Here is a 17697-nt window from a genome sequence, read left to right as displayed (position 1 = left end):
GAAGAAAACAAGGCGAAAAATGTTATATGCGTGTTATAAGAAATTTCCCTTAATACCAATTTTTAAAAAGGCACCCAGGCAGAAAGACTCTTCCTAACTACTGCGGTCTCTAAAGAGTTCAGGCAGCTGCATATTGTAGTGCACAAGCATCTGCGCAGACATAAATGTGCATTCTGTATTCCGACACTCTCCTCCTATGGGGCGGTAATCCCGTCCGAACTGAGGACTGAGAGCTGAAAAGCTTTTCAAAGAACTTACGATATACTTATATGATGTGTAGGTTTCTTGATTTATTTAAGAAAGTAAGTATCGATATCCAAAAATAATTCAATGAATTTCAACTAACCGTCTAACGCTGACTAATTAAGAACAATAATAAAAATTAAACGAGTACCTACAGATTATATTATCTACATCGTACGCACGACAGATACAAGCATATCGCAGTCATGTCACTCCAGTTTTAGCACTATCGGAGGTCAACTTAAGACCTTGTTGACTTGCAATTTGGATTTCATGTCCTCTTTTGTTCAATTATTACGTAACTATTACTTGTCCACCTTATACCAGTTTACCACACATGGTCAAGATATGGCCATTGTAAATAATGTTACTTTAGTACTAAATCAATGTTGAATGTTTTGCGTGGATAGCTGTATTAGAGTGGGTATTTGTGGTAATTACTTACATCTAATTACTGGTGCGTGGGTGTTGTTTTATTGGGAAGTTGTTATCTTCTAGATGTTGTGAATTCTAAGTAATGGCGTCCACGGCGGCTTCTCATTTAAGAATATCAGCCAGCTGCGCAGGACATATTATAGTGCACTAGCATTTGCGCAGATACAGGTGCACTCCCTAACATACTGTCTCATAACCCGAATGCTAAGTTCTTAGTATTCTGAATTACAGAATCTATGATTGTCTGAAAACGTGGGTTTTAATAGAATTATAACCTGAATTTTAGGGTTTCGCCCAGCGTTGCCAGTTTTTTTCTGTCGTGTCGGGATTTTGAAACTTTTTCAGTGAAAAGAGCGCGAATTTTTTCATACATCCACTACTACGTTTACTCGGTACTGCGTTATTTGTACTCGTATTTAAAAGAAGCAGATCGGTCTCTGACTACTATAGAGCTTGTAATAGAAGAAATATATGTACATAATGATGTGGGGTATCCTTATATTTAATTCGGGGCTTATATACTGACTTTTAGTTGATAAGTAATAAAAATGTTTATCAAAACACAATTCGAATCCGAAATTCGAAACTTCTGCGAAGTTACGCATAATTTATGATGCGGTGGCTCTCAAAAGATATAAAGTCTGAAAATGCAATTAATATTTAAATTATTTTTTATTCTATTAAGTATTCGCAGAATTCACGTGTATAAGCAGTTTCTCATTGCCATTTAGAAGTAGGGGAATTTTATTTTTAGGGTTTTCTATGTAAGTTGTCGTATGTGTAACTTTAAACAAACGATAAACAAAATAATCATCCGTTTTGATCATTTTTAGATGATTCATACTTAAACCTATTCAATAATTGATGCAAGTAACCCCTATCGTTTTTCTATTAATTACACGAACAAAACACAAAAAATAATTGAACACACGTAAAATAGTTTACCTACTACATACGCTGCTGTAAGAGAACCAAATTCTAGGGTAAGCTCGCCGTTGTACATAAACTGTCTGTATTCTTTGTGTATTTCATATTATGTGTGCAATAAAGAATAATACCAATTAATTGAACAAACCAGACTTAACGAAATAACTTAAACCAGTTTATTAGCATTTAAGCCGCGGTTTAAAGAGCAGGTTAAGTTATTATAATTAATAATAATATCGTCAGTTATTTGCAACCGATAGTTTGTTTTGCAAGGCGATAGTTCAGATCTTAGATAAGTTCAAACATGTCATATGTACAAGGCTGTATGTTACGCATGTATGTTAGTCTACGCACACACTGCAAACTAAACAGTCGGCCGACTGTTGCTCCGGTGATTAGAATCTTTAGTTTTAAGAAAATCTTTAAAGTTTTTTAATCGGTCTGATACCAGACAAGTACTTGATTGTTGTTAAGTGTACATCCATTCATCATCATACTGATGTATGAGTATAACTAAACTATCGGCCGATTAAAAGTTTGTAGTATGCGGCTACTCTTACTAGTTATATGCATTGAAGTGTAAATTAAATCAGTGTGGGAACAGTAAGAGTTCTGCGGTTCTTAATGGTTTGTTTCAAGGTTCCGTAATGCCTTAGGCCTATCTCCCATTGATGTTATCAACTTTTCATTTGCACGACTGTGACGCAGGTTTGGGCAGAGTTTTGCAATGGTAAAATTTGAAAGGTGTTTAGTTATGTCCTGTTTTTTCAACAAATGCAAAAAACGTCTCATTTTAAAAATTAGTTACGAATATATATTTTGGTAATATTAAACCATAAACGAGTGATATTGTTAGTAAATGTATCGTAGCTTTTGAGACTCCGTACTTCAGACTACTTAAATTTCCGATAATTGCCTAGATGATTCAAATTGGTTCACACTTCATTTGAGCGTAAATCCAATCACAGTTTTTTTTCAGTCTGATTCCAACTGCATACTCGACCGATGCAATCTACGTACTGTCATTCATATCTCCATACTGGATGAAGAGCCCAATTAAATCATAAAGCGACTATTAGTGTGCAAACGCTCAAATCGTAGACCGGCGAATTGGTGTAATTTCTACAGCCTTAAAATCACCCTAATCTAAAATCTTTCTGATTTCTGACATTTACGCATATATTAGACATTTGAATAAAACTACGTTGACGTATTTTATCGCGGTTACATTTCTATTGGTCTGCCTGTGACATGGATGCTGTAAAGGATCCGAAACGTCGGATTAAATAATGTTATTATAACCTCGATAAAATCCGTAACAGTAGTTTTATTTAAAACCTTGCAGGATATAAATAAGTTATAGGTACCTACTCTAAACCAAGCAGAGGCCATTCACCCTTTTAAAGAATGCAGGCACAAGCTTTCAGCCTACTATTTTGTAAGAATATAGCGGATATTAGGTTACCGGGTAAACTCCCGATGCAAACTCAATAACCTCGGCCTATCAGAATGCTTTCAGTGCTTCCTAGAGCCTGAAGCGGTTCATGTTTATTGCAATTCCATTCTCAATATAAAGTGATCAGTATACCATCTTCAGGCAGTCATTTCATAGTGTTCTGAATTGCAGGTGTAAAAACAATAGGTGTACAATATGGTCCGGTATAGTATGGTAAGTATGGTCAATAAACCATGGTCCATATACCATGGTCCGTACCCTGCTCCAGGTGCTATAGTCAAGGTACCATGCAGAAGATAAGGCAAGTCTTCCTTCTTGATTTAAGTGTTTTTACCGACTTCTCAAAACGGAGGAGGTTGTCAGTTCGGATATTTTTTACAAGATGGTATGTCACTGTTTCAGTTTCAGCGCTTTATACCTATTCAAGATTTCATAATAAAATGAGCTTTCTTTAAAATAAAATAAACTGATATACTTACCTACTGTATTAAACTTACAGTGTAGCAACTATGAGGTAGCGAACAATAAATAAAGTGAGCGAATCTGAAAATATAGTCGAGTCATCACACGGAGTCATCATCACCTTCTGAGCCTTTTCCCAACTATGTTGAGGTCGGCTTCCAGTCTAACCGGATTCAGCTAAGTACCTACCAGTGTTTTACAAGTAGCGACTGCCTATCTGACCTCCTCTACCCAGTTACCCAGGCAACCCAATACGCCTTGGTTAGACTGGTGTCAAACTTACTGGCTTCTGACAACCCGTAACGACTGTCAAGGACAGCCGGGACCTACAGCTTAACGTATAAAATATAGTCGAATCATGGTCGGTAATTAGAGAATTTTGATGAAATAATTAATTAGTTTTCCCACGTGGCTTATTCCGTATTTTTTTGTCAATCGACACATACCGCAACGGTCACAAAATGAAAATTGTATGGTTTACGAAAGAAGTTTCCTTACTCCATACTTAAATGAATGTTTTCTTTTCATATGATTAATATTATGTAAGTTGAAAAAATAGGTAGGTATAGGTAGTAGGAGAAAAAATATTCTGAATTTAAGTAGCTAGCTATATCTACTGAAACAAACTTAGGGCTTTTTTATATATTTCTGGCTAAGATGTCTAAAAATACCATTGTAAAAAGCCTCTTCTGTCAATTAGCCGTCACTGTTACATAATTGTGTTACCATAACGACTATCTACTTTAATTTTTTTGTGTAGGCTGTACACCAGTTTGTCATTGAATAAGAGTACGTATATCTATTTATAGATTACTAATTGTAATGCAAAAACTTAATCAATTATTGACAAATTATATCGAGTGTTTTTTGTTTCAAGTAAAACTACATTTGTATAGTTTTGAATTCCATTGGAGGTACATACTTTATCAATGAAACCTCAGTATCTAAATGTTATTATGGGAATTCAATATATAAGTAGACACCCATCGAGTAAACTTTACTACAAAGAAACTAATCAGCTCTACTTTCCAAATATTGATAAAAACCCACATTTCCGAAACACGTTTGCAAATCGTTTTCTAGGTAGGTGCGGACCAGACAAACTGCTATAATTATTTTTTATACATAAAAAGAAACAAAAGCCTACCAAAGTTCCCAAGAACCGAACTAATTTGGAATAATACCTTAAGGTTTCACCCATTGCGGTTTGTACATTTATTTATTTATATTTCAAGGAAGTGTTTAGCAAAATTTTTTTTCGTCCTCTCAACCGCTTCTGATTTATTGCTTGGATTAAGAAAGCAGTATTTAAAGTATGTTCACGTGTGTATGGTACATGGACCATGGTTTATTGACCATACTTGTTGTTGCGAAAGATATGAAGGAGTGACAGGTGTCCGAGAACGATGTCGTAGATAGAGCGAAGTGGAGAAGACAAATTAGGAAAGCTGACCCGACCACCATGTGGGATAAATAGCTGAAGAAAGAGAGATTAAGAAAGCAGTCTTTAAAGTATGTTCAATAAACCATGGTACATGTACCATACTTGTTGTTGCGAAAGATATGAGACAGTGCCAGGTGTCTGAGAACGATGTCGTAGATAGAGCGAAGTGGAGAAGACAAATTAGGAAAGCTGACCACCACCATGTGGGATAAATAGCTTAATTTGCAGTGGACCACGGAAGAAGAAAAGATAGTGGAGGTGGTGGAAGGTAGGTCAGGCGCCTTCTTGTAGGTCAAGTAACGTAGAGAAACGTTTCTCGTTCCCCGAACACTCGCATGTTGGCGCGCTACTTTCTTTGGTTTTGCGTTATGACATCTCCGCAAGCCTTTTATTATCCATCATAGGATAGGTTAATAGGCTCCCGTTAATCAAAAACCATACATATTATCATAAAATATCACATTTAATGTTTGATGACATGCGGATGGAGCAGCTTCAATCAAAAGCTCATTCCGAAAGTTCCTTTGGGGAAAACCAAATGAAAAATTTAGCAGAAATCATTGAATTTAATTAATGGAATATTATATTATAGCAGTTTTAGCAAGAGGAGGTAGGGACCTAGGTAGGGGAGGGTTGAGGGCAACAGACACGTAATTTTCTTTTATTATATTTATTAAGGAACTGCATGTTATTATTCTGAAATGATTTCCAGCAGGAGTCCAATTGAAGTAGTATTTTCAACAGGAATATTATAGGTTTATTTGACCTGAAAATAAAGGCATGAACCTATATCATTGCTATCTACATGAATTTAGTAAAAACTTTCCAATAATAATCACTGGTTTACAATTAGATACCATATAGTTAAACATGAACTTTACTGTGAACTTCGAAGCCATAAAAAGGAACGGAAAATTTGGCTCTAATTAAGTATGATTCGAATTTTACGAAAAAAAACGAAAGTTTATAAAAAGGTCGGAAAAAATATCGAAAGATTTTTTAATTGCTTTAAAGTGTGGCCAAATATTATACAATTTACATATTAGACCTCTTGTTTTTGCCTTTATAGAATCTTGATTGATTCGCACACGACACTACTTATCGCCGACTGTTCATGGTGATAACTGGACACTTGAAATTACATAATATCTAGGTATTATGCAAAACAAAAATGGAATTAAATGCTTTCCTCGGATAATACCTAATGAAAACCGAAACCAACCATTCCGGTCCAGACAGGAAATATCACAACAAAACATTTAAATAAATAAATGTTTAGACAAATTAACAACAAAATAATTGCGTTAACGGACACGATTCCTCTGCAAAAAGCTGAGTGATCAATCATCCAAACATTTGAATTGATAGAATTAGTGTAAACATTAAAATATTTTTGTTTCTTTTTCGTAAATATATATATTTATTTACCGCACACTAGAAACTTTTTGTTGGTCAACAGTTTTTACTATGAAGATGAATGGAAGTACATACGAAACAACGATCAGTTATTTGTCCGGTTTCAGACCGCCTTAATACTTTTTATTGAATTCGCAATTTTCTAATCATTTTTTTTTACAACCATGGACCTAGAGTGAGCCGACTGTTTAATCTGTAGAGTGCGCGTAGGCTCTCTGTAGAGGTTTTTACCGCCTAGGCAGCACCCAGGCAATTAAAAAATATTTCCCAGAATCTCCATAATGTCATGTGATATATGTTTCTGTTTATGCATAGGTATCAGAAAAGGCAAATTAAATATCTTCAATAATTTATGTTTAAGATATTACGAAAATTCTGTAACTGTCCTATGCTGGGAACTCAACAAGGCTTGAATTATGTTCAATAGGTAAAACCAATGCAATTAGAAGAACTTGCTAGAGTCAATTAACTTAATTATTACAAGTCGTTGTTAAGAATTAATAACTGACTAATCCTGTAATTATGGGATTAGGCAGAGAAGCTCGTGGGTAAGTAACAGCCGCGTGGGGCGAGTGATCATAAGGTAAGCAATGCTTGACACCGTTGCTCCGTAAATGGATGAACATCGATATAGTTATCGGCACGGATATTGAGCCCTGACCTTCACCTGCGCAGAAGCGATTTATTGGTTTATTGCCTTATGTGTACAGTGCGCAAAGCGATCCCCACTCTTCCGCCGAGAGCTCAATATCCGTGCTGGTAGCTATACCATGACGATTTCGCTCAGTTTCGGAAACTTCACCTTAATTCGGAGAGTCCCGACTGTCATTTAATCATCTTTGTAAGTCGTTACGGGTGTTAATAATTTTATTTATTTTTTCTTCTCGACAGTATGTATTTGACTACTAATTCTTTAGGTACGTGTTTTTTTCTCAGAAATATTTTATCGTCACCTGAACATACAAAAAAATAAATAGGTTACTAGAGCATCTACATAACCTACTTACATACAAACTTTTTTGTTTTCAAAATGCGAAAAAAATGTACCTATAAAAAAACAAAATTTAAAACAACCGTAACTTTATTATCATATTATAGAATTTTATGTTACTACCTACAAGGTCTAAGCTGTAATAGCGATGAGTCACAATTAATAGCTTAGTATTTTATAATTAATAAAAACTTGGCAAGCGTGGTCTGTTAGCGTATTATTGGAGATCCACAAAAATGTGGAAAATACATTTGATAACGAACTCATTATAAATATTTGTAAGTATTCTTAATTACATAATGACTGGGGCCTAGAGCTATTTTTTAAATTGCTATAAAGCAAGCATAAGACTTAAAGTCAATGGCTAAAGTTTAAAAATTATCATAAAATATACTAATAGAATCTAATAATCCTATTAGAATAGAAGATTGACCATATAACTCTTAAAAGGCCCATTGACGAAAGCTACTAAAGCTTTATCTGGATGCGTGGAATAGTTCCAGGGGAATGCCGATAAAACCGCTTGCTGAAGCTCAGAAAATTGAATGAAATGATGATGGTTTTCTGAGTATACAGAACCCTATTATATGTTAATATTGTAGTATCATGTACCGACATCGTGGTTACTATAGGAGGCCCGCTACACATCCATCATCATACCGTGTTACGTTATATTAATTATTATTGTACCTATTCAATTATTATTATGTAAATAATACGAAGATATGTTATCTACAGTCACGGACAAAAACGTTGGCACCTATTTAACAAATTCATGCATATGTATTTACAGCGATCATTATGATGGTGTCGACAATAATTGTAACATGAATTGATCATTCGTACTTAATATTTACATGCATTTTAAATGGCAATATAATCGCCTATTCATTATGTAAGATATTTAATTAGATTCAAAATGTAATTTAATACTTCTGTTGTGTCTGTTGTAGTAAAAACACTTTTGAAGGCAGGCAGATGATAGAAATTATAAGATCGTCATTTGTTTTCTCATTGATCTCCACAGATACCTGTTGGAAGCGACCTGTATCCAGCGTCTTCCAGCGACCTTTATAAGGACGTCTGTCCACCTTGTTGGTGGACGTCCTACGCTGCGCTTGCCAGTCCGTGGTCTCCACTCCAGCACTTTTCGGCCCCATCGGCCATCTGCTCTACGAGCAATATGGCCTGCCCATTGCCAATTCAACTTGCTAATCCGGTAGGCTATATCGGTGTCTTTAGTTCGTCTACGGATCTTCTCATTTCGGATCCGATCACGTCAAGTAAATAACCTGATATCTTACACGCGAGTATGTCAATAAACTTTTCATAAAACCTTTTTTACCATAGCCCCTTTTTGTAAACTTCAATGAAAATACTACACAATCGTAAACTGTTACTAATTTAACACAATGCAATGTTCAGATTAACGCAAAAAATGTTTAGAATCTTTTTTTTTTGCGGATTGTGTTCATTTTGAATAGGATAGGCTTTGTTAACAATAGGTTTATTTTTAGTTATTTTTATGTATGGGAATACAAATAAAACTGTTATTTACAGAACTGTTGTATAATTTAAACGGTATTCTTTTGTTTTTCAGAAGCCGATCTTCGACGGATTGAAGACCTTTAAAATACAAAGAAACAAAATTAGGAATAGATTTTATGAGGCAAAGAAAATATTTGTCTTAAGTATCACTAGTATATATTAACAAAAAGAAAAGTACCCATGTACACGACATAGTAGTACGTAGTACGACTAATTATTTTCGTAACACAAAACTATTATATGCCTTTCTCTCACACGTACCTTAAGGTTTTTTTTTTTTATAATAACAATGTAGACCGTAATTAACAATATTATAAAGTTGAGGTCAAGTGAGCCATATTTCAGTCAATATCAGACCCTATCTGGGTTACGTTGACACTTATAATTTATTCACAACGTATGTGGAGTATTTATTAGATTAAGGACAAGCTACCTTGACTTTACATTAGATAATATTTTTCACTAGCTGATCCTGCCAACTTCGTATCGTTTTAACCTTCCCTGGAACTCTACAAACATTTTAAAACCAAAATGAGGCAAATCGGTCCAGCCATTCTCGAGTTTTAGTCAGACTAACGAACAGCAATTCATTTTTATATATAAGATTATCTACTTCATCCTACTGAATTAATTCTTGTTCCGTGACAAAGTGTAACCAGGAATAGTTAATTGTGAACTTTAAGACCATATAATATACATTCAGGAAATATTAAATCCTTTATCCTTTTTCGTAAAAACTATGAAAGACCCACATACCTATTAGGTACGAGGAATGTTCGAGAACTTCTATTTTTAAAGAGATGATTTAAAGCTTTTATTTTAATTGCATAAGACTGCTCGAGTGTAGTATGCCACTATTAGGCAAAGGTCTTCCTGTAACTTTCCATATTTTTTCGGCTTGATGTCTGCTTATTTGAATATACTTAAATATATTAAATACAACTGTTTTACTTCTTCTACCAATTCACAAGTAATTGGATTGCCCACTTCATCATAATATTACTCTTATATCTGGCAAAAACATTAAGCCTCGTGTGCTTAACAAAAAAAAACTTGTACCTAAAGTTGTCTTTAACAGCTTACCGTATTGTTTTACGTAAAACGTGCTCTAGTTAAATGTGTAGCAGTCACAACTCGCTGCCCTTGACAGTCTGAACTAATTCGCGACACCACGTGTCGAGCAAATGTATGACTTACAATCATTAATAGTGTATTAGTTTGAAAGGCGTATAGGCATTTGTAGTATCAACGTTTTCTTATATCTAACTGCCTTGTTGGTCTAGCTGTTGCAAGCGCGGCTGCTGAGCACGAGGTCTCGGGATCGATTCCCGAGTCGGGCTGAAAACGCAATTCAACAGGTGAATTTGATCATAGAAGAAAAATATCCATTCTGAGATCTTACTTGCTAAATCATACCTACCACCTTGCTCGTTCGTCATTCATGACAGGTAAAAATATTAGCTACCTACTAATGAATGCGTCAACACAGCGTCAAAACTCTTCATGACTGAGTTATCGAATTGGGCTAGTCCCAGACACAACAAAAACTTACTAATATTACAAATATCTATTTATAAAGTACTGAGGCGAAACCACAAACAATTTTATAATTGTACAAAATAGACTAAGTAGGTAATGTAAGGTCCGGTTTCAGAGACCGAATTGGAAAATACGATGTTACATTACACCATGTTTTACAGTTTGGTGTAAGACTTTGTTTGTTGTGTCAATGACCTTGTTGACCTTTGGGAGACTCCATGTAACTGATACCGTTCATGGGTTTCTCTCATTCGATGATCAACATTTTCTTTCGTCGCTGCAGTAGAAGAAGAATATTTTGTTAACTCCCTATTTAGGAAAAACCTCTTTTGTTTTTTCTTTGTTTTTCAGCAGTACAGCAATGATTTGTTTTTATGCCAGCATCCCCCAAAAATTTGCAGAGTGTAGTCCTTATTTTTGTTAGATTTTCTCCTTTCGGTTGAGAGCTTATAGTAAAGTGGAACGGCCAGTGGATTGATATACGTATATTATTTTCTAAAAAACTAATGTAAACAGATTATGTCAATAGTTGGCTGTAGTGTTAGTAATTATTACCTATGCAAACAAGACTAATGGGTTTATTTAAAGTTAGCTGTTATACATTACAAGCTAATAGTTCCTTTAACAAAAAGGTAAATTGCATGCAGCGGAATGTCCGCGCTTATCGTTTCAGATAAATGAACCGGTACAGTAAGTATTTAAGAAATGCACTAAAATATTACGCTAAAGACGGCGATCGTCGAAGAGATTAGAATAAATTTAATTATTTTAATAAGTAATGCGTTGATCTAGGATTCGCAAAACAAGATTTGACGAAATTCTACTAGACTGGTGAGGTGTTAAATATCAGAGTATTCGTGGTTTAACTTTTGTTTTAGACGGTTTATACGGCATCCTGACACCATTTTAATCAGCTCGTGCTTCAAGGAGAACACGCAGAGTTAGAAAGTAGCAACTAAGTTCCTATGAGCAATCATTACATATGTGCACCCGTACATATTCTCCTAGAATAACTTCTGACTAGCAGCCGTTAGCGGTAGACTATTAAGTTGATTGATTTTAATAATAATAGACAAGACATGTTCCATTCATGTTCAAAATTCCGAGAATCGAGAAATAAATGAACCGCTACTACGAATACGCTGAACAAAGACTAATATCATTAGAATGATTCAGATCGTTTGTGGAAGAAAATCCCACTGAGCGCCACTTCCCGACAACCTTCTGTTACGATACCTAATTACACGGCAAATAGAACAAATTCACTTCGATTCTTTTTAGAGCGATTCACGGTATCGATAACAAAAAATCGAGACGTTTTTTTTTTTAGGTTTTCTGCTTAAATCGATAAGTAAGACGATGTTAATTGATGTGTAACTGGATATTTTGGTGATGTTTTTAGATATTATTCATTTCGATTGTGCTAAAATTTATTTGATTTATTTTTCGTGAAGTTTAAAAGGTGATATAGTGTTGAATTGCAATTTCCAGCAGTAAAAAAATATATATGAGCACCGCAGACATTGATGACTCCTCAGAAACACAAACATAAGATTTGTCCTGTTTGTTTTAATAACTTGGTACTTACAGTTGTGGTTGCGGTTTGGTGAAAATTCTAGTAAATAATAATATGTAGGAATGTTATTATGTTTATCATTTCTAGCGAGAGAAGAGTCATCATCATCTTCCGAGCCTTTTTCCCAACTACGTTATGGTCAGTTTCCAGTCTAACCGAATGCAGCTAAGTACCACTGTTTCAAAAGGAGCGACTGCCCTGCTAGACCTCCTCAACCTAGTTACCCGGGCAACCCAATGCCGCTTGGTTAGGCTGGTGTCAGACTTGCTGGCTACTGATTACCCGTAACGACTGCCAAGTATGTTCAATGACAGCCAAGACCTACAGTTTCACGTGCGAAACACAGTCATTGGTGTCCAAGATATACTTAGAAAGTACATAGGCACTAACTTAGAAAAGTTGCATTGGTCTTGTCTGACCTGGAATCGAACCCATCATACTTGAGAGATCGGTACTTTATCCAATGGGCCACCACGACTAACTAATAGATTATTACCGGACGTAAAAACGGTTCAAGTACTAACCAATTGATTCATAAGATAAGCTAATCAACACCTTTGTTTAACAAACTACTCGTTCAAGATGTAATCACGCGAACTACTAATGCGTTGTTCATTAACGACCGATCCCAATATGCTATCCGTTGCTTTGATTATTAGGATTGAACCATCCTTGGCAGTCGTTACGGGTAGTCAGAAGCCAGCAAGTCTGACGCCAGTCTAATCTTGATTAGGTACCCGGGTAACTGGGTTGAGGAGGTCTGATAGGCAGTCGCTTCTTGTAAAGCACTGGTACTCAGCTGAATCCGGTTAGACTGGAAGCCGACCCCAACATAGTTGGGAAAAGGCTCGGGAGATGATGATGATGATGCTTTGCTTATTAGGGATTGGAACTTGACATTGCTTGCATGCGGCTAATGTTAAATTGGTATATCTCTAGTAACCAAGTCAAAATATAGAATACTGAATACGGCCTTAGGAGGAAATAATTATTTTATTCATTGAACGTAATAATTAAAAGGGCCGATACATACATTTATTTATGTTATATAGGCTAATATTTTATTTCCGCGATTATTTCCGTCCTGTTTTATATTAACATTTAAATCTATTATTTTTATAGTTTTATCTACGTAAATCTTGATACTGGCAGTTAATTAGTCAATTTGTATGGAAAAATGTTAAGTATCTATTTAAACCAGATATATCCAGAAATGTCCTGTTTTTCATTAGTGTTAATTATTAAAGATTATCATTATTTTTGTATAAGGAATAATTTGAGCCTTTAATATGACCAAATAAGACATAACATTATCAGATCGTATAATTTTTCCACTAATGTAATTATATGCAACTTGTAAAACAAAACAAAAGAAGCCTAGTCTATAGCAAATAATTATTATGTTCAGAATTATCATTATTGAAAATCACAAAGCATCTTCAAGTGTACCTATGTCTATCAATCACAATTATATTAAATATTACATATAAATAGTCAATTACGTCACATTAAATAACAAACTTATTATCGGAGTCTTATTTAATACCACTTATCAATACTAATATTATAAAGTAGCAAAAAATAATTTTTGTTTGTAAGTTTGTTATGGATTTCAATTAACTCAAAAACGACTGGATTGATCTAAAAAAAATCTTTCATCATTAAAAAGCTACATTATCTGCGAGTATCATAGGTCATATATATTATCCCAATACAGGCAGCAGTTGCTACGGGTCGCGGGTGAAACAGCGGGAAAACGGCTATGTAGTTATTTACTTAATACAGCTTCATAATAATTACATAAAACTTTATTGAACTTGACCGGATAGATATTAAATCAATAGTAGCCACAACTAACGGAAAATGAAGGACAAACGTATAAAAACGAATGATCATAATACAGTAATTATAATAAAATAACTATTATTTTATAATATGTATGTAGTTTTAATCATATTTCGACAATGAGTGGCAGAATTTTAGATGTATTTTTTTATGTATTTTATGTATTACTTTAAATAGTAAAAACTTTATTTTGAAATAGAACAGATAAGATGAAACTTTAATTTAAGTTGCTTTAATTGTAAAGATTGACGCAATTTAACACGTTTAAAAAAAGCTGTGTTTTGTTATAAGCAATGATATTTACAGTGTCTAATTTTAAGTTACTATCTAACTAAACAAACACTGTTTGCAATATTAATTTCTGTTTGAATACAACAGTATCTATTAAAATATAGGTATTTTTTATACGACAAAATATGATTCAATGTTCATCTTTTTTCGTGCTCAAATTTGAGGAAACGGTGATTGTTTTACCCATTCTTGTCATTACATCAATGAAATAAGACGTACTATTTCTCACAGTAGTACATTATGAAAAAAACAACAGTAATTTATAAATATTGCCTTCATAAACTTTTTATTAAGTCCTATGATATCACCTCGGATTATTTTGCGCAGCTATTCAGCGGCTCTGTGAAGTAAATTAAATGAACATTATAACAATAGCAAAAACTTCTAGAACGATCGTCGCAATGACACTTGCATGGAGATCACAAAATTCTGCTAAGTCTTAAAAACTTATGACCTATAACTATGGATTTCAATAACCGATCCATCAGTGGTTTTGTCTAAGGAGTGGCTAAGGAACTTTTTTTTGTAGAGCTACTCTCTTGACGAGTAACGTAGGCTTTATTTTATCTCGGGACGGGCAGTAGTTTCCAATAGGGAAACGGCTAGTAATTTATATAAAGCTTATGTCAAAATTCAACCTCCAATAGCAAAACAACGGATAGATAGCTTATTAAATTCCTCAGTAAAAAGAAAAAAATGAACTAGATTGATTTCAAGGCGTGGTTGTATTCTGTAATCAGTTACATTTTAAAATACCGTGCGAAAATTAGGGCGGTTCTATAATTTTGCGTGTTACGGGCCATTGTTAAGGCATGTTCGTGACATTTCTGTAGCCTTGTAAAACGACGATACCGATAACCTATCGTGGCTTTCTGATTTTCATTACAATTGAGAGATTAACGAGGTAATAAATAATTTATGCTTCTAGCTTTAGTCAATTTATTCAGTCTCGATGATTATAGTTCGTGAAAAAAATTGCTGGTATATAGGTCGTGTTTTAATCGAAGACATTGATTCAAAGCATGTTTATATTGTCGTTTTTATTTTAGGGGAGGATTGTCCGTTCTCACCGGCTAGGCATGCGGGTTGCTGAAGATCGAGGATGACAAACCTTGGGGCAGGCTTTTGTCCAGCATGCTGCGAAAGACTTTGGATTCCTGCACACCCCTCCGCCTCTCCCCAGGAGGAGGAAGTCCACGAGGACGACTAGTCAAATGATAATGCATGAGTATATGGCAATTAATAAAAATAACATAATGAGTTTTTTTTTCTGTTCACTTCTGTTTTTACGTACAATGAGTAAACTCAGATTTCCAGGCATACGTAGATAGTATTCAGGAATTGCAGTATGTTATGTGAAAGAAATTAAACTGTCTCTTTGTTTTTACAAATGAAGAAATTAAATAAAACTATGTATATTGGTAAGTGTATGTGTAGGTATAACACACATGGTGCTTAGTTTTGTCTACAGATTAAAATAGCACATTGTTTGAAAGTTCTCATGAAAAAGAAATCTATTTGTCTACTTTTGAAACAACATACACACGAACATAGTTACTATACATACGGATAAGTCATTTATTTTTTTAAAATAAGCATAATATATACGGACTAAGTCTGTGTCTGGAAAAAAACTGAAATCTTCAGTTTTTTTGCTAAATAAGGTGAATAAATGAAAAGTCTTCTAGAGGGACACGGCTTCACAAGGGAGCATTTTAAAAAATAGAAGAAGAATCGGTTGAGGTTCAGAAATGTAATGTCCTCAAAATTCATCTAAGCGTTAGAGTCCGAAGCACCAAAATTTCGTCCTACGTAAGTAAACCTTGCAAAAAAAAAGTGCCGAAAAAAATAGGTCGGATAATCTAGACGTAATTGTTTGAAAGTAAACGTGCAAATTGAGCTATTTGGGGCTTACTCACGCTTTCGGCCATTGAATGCACTTCCTATTCGGCTGGCAGGCTCACATTGCCGTGGGTTATTGACCCACAAACAACACATACGCTTCACATGATTATTATTTTGTTATTTTAACTGTCACACGTGCTCGTTTGGATTATGTGTTTCGTAAGCTTGTTATGCTAAAAATAAAGGGATACACAAACGTTTTTGTGATGTTGACAGCTGTCAAAGGACGATGGGCGTTTTGGTACCCTGTCCAACAGTGTTGATTCTAGTACCATTGCGTAGGTCTTGGCAAGGCAAAAAATGTTTACTATGACGACTAGTCCCAAATCCTTGTCCATTTCGCGTGACATCGACTAATAGACTGTGTAATGTTCAATGAAATCGGTCCAGGCGTCTTTGAGAAATCGAGTAACAAACATAAAAAAAAATACAGCCGAATTGAGAACCTCCTCCTTTTTTTGAAGTCGGTTGAAAATCATCAACGTAGATGTAGTTCTTAAATCCAACTGTATTGAATAAAAATTGGTAAAGTAACAAAAAAACAGGAATTTGGCCTTCTTAGAATGTTTGCCTGCCGACTGCTTTAAAAAAAGGACCTAGCAAACCTTTGCAGTTCACGCAGAACTAGCTTATGTATTTGATGAAAGTCTTTCAGTATCTTCAATCAATTATAGTTGAAAAGTCAGGAGACGATGTTTATATAGTACATACTACGACTCAATCTTGCTCCTCAAGAGTTGCTGAGATAATTATGAATTTCTGCTTAAAAAAAGATGAATAGAAATGTTTTGAACTTTTGTCAAATCAGATGACGATTGTGTTTCCGTAGTATGACTCCATAGACTATTACAACCTTTAGATTATAACAGAGTATATCTCAAACAATGTAAGATGTCTAATTAACTAAACTATACGACGACTACACGAAAATATGGTCAGACTATAAGTAGTTCTCTTTTTGAAAGTCTAGCCATCCACTCTGGCTGTTTCATCCGTTGCTTCAAGTATCTGTATATAGCTGAAAATCACATGGAAATCTGTTCAATAGTTTTACCATTCATCACGATGGACTCGCAGACGCGGTGGAGAACTTTTTAGTAAGTATAGAATGAAAAGTATTATCAATACCCCTTATTTATGCCTTCAATGAAACTTCATGTACTAAATATCTTAAGTTACGGTAAAATATAGAGCACTCTCCTAGATTGTAGTGGAAATGACTGCCTAGGGCCCACTAAGAGTATATCTTATAACATAAGAGACTGATTATTACTCGATGTGATGCATACTGAAAATTGCTTTTAAAATAGTATGAATCTTTTTAGAATATTCAAAAGTAAACTTGATGTAAATACCTGCGTAATTCCCCAGGTGAGCTTTTATTTTTGTTTATTTTGCAACCCACACCTTTCCAATAATGTTTCTTCTATACTATATACTATATAATATTATAAAGAGAAAACTTTGTTTGTTTGTTTGTTTGGTTGTAATGGATAAACTCAAAAACTACTGGACCAATTTTAAATATTCTCAATCAATTTTATTCACCATTAGAAAGCTATATTATCTGCGAGTAACATTAAGGCTATATTTTATCCCGGTGCGGGCAGCAGCTCCCA

The sequence above is a fragment of the Helicoverpa armigera genome, chromosome 1 (assembly GCF_030705265.1).
Source record: "Helicoverpa armigera isolate CAAS_96S chromosome 1, ASM3070526v1, whole genome shotgun sequence".
NCBI classification, from domain to species: Eukaryota; Metazoa; Arthropoda; class Insecta; order Lepidoptera; family Noctuidae; genus Helicoverpa; species Helicoverpa armigera.
This window is presented reverse-complemented; position numbering follows the sequence as displayed.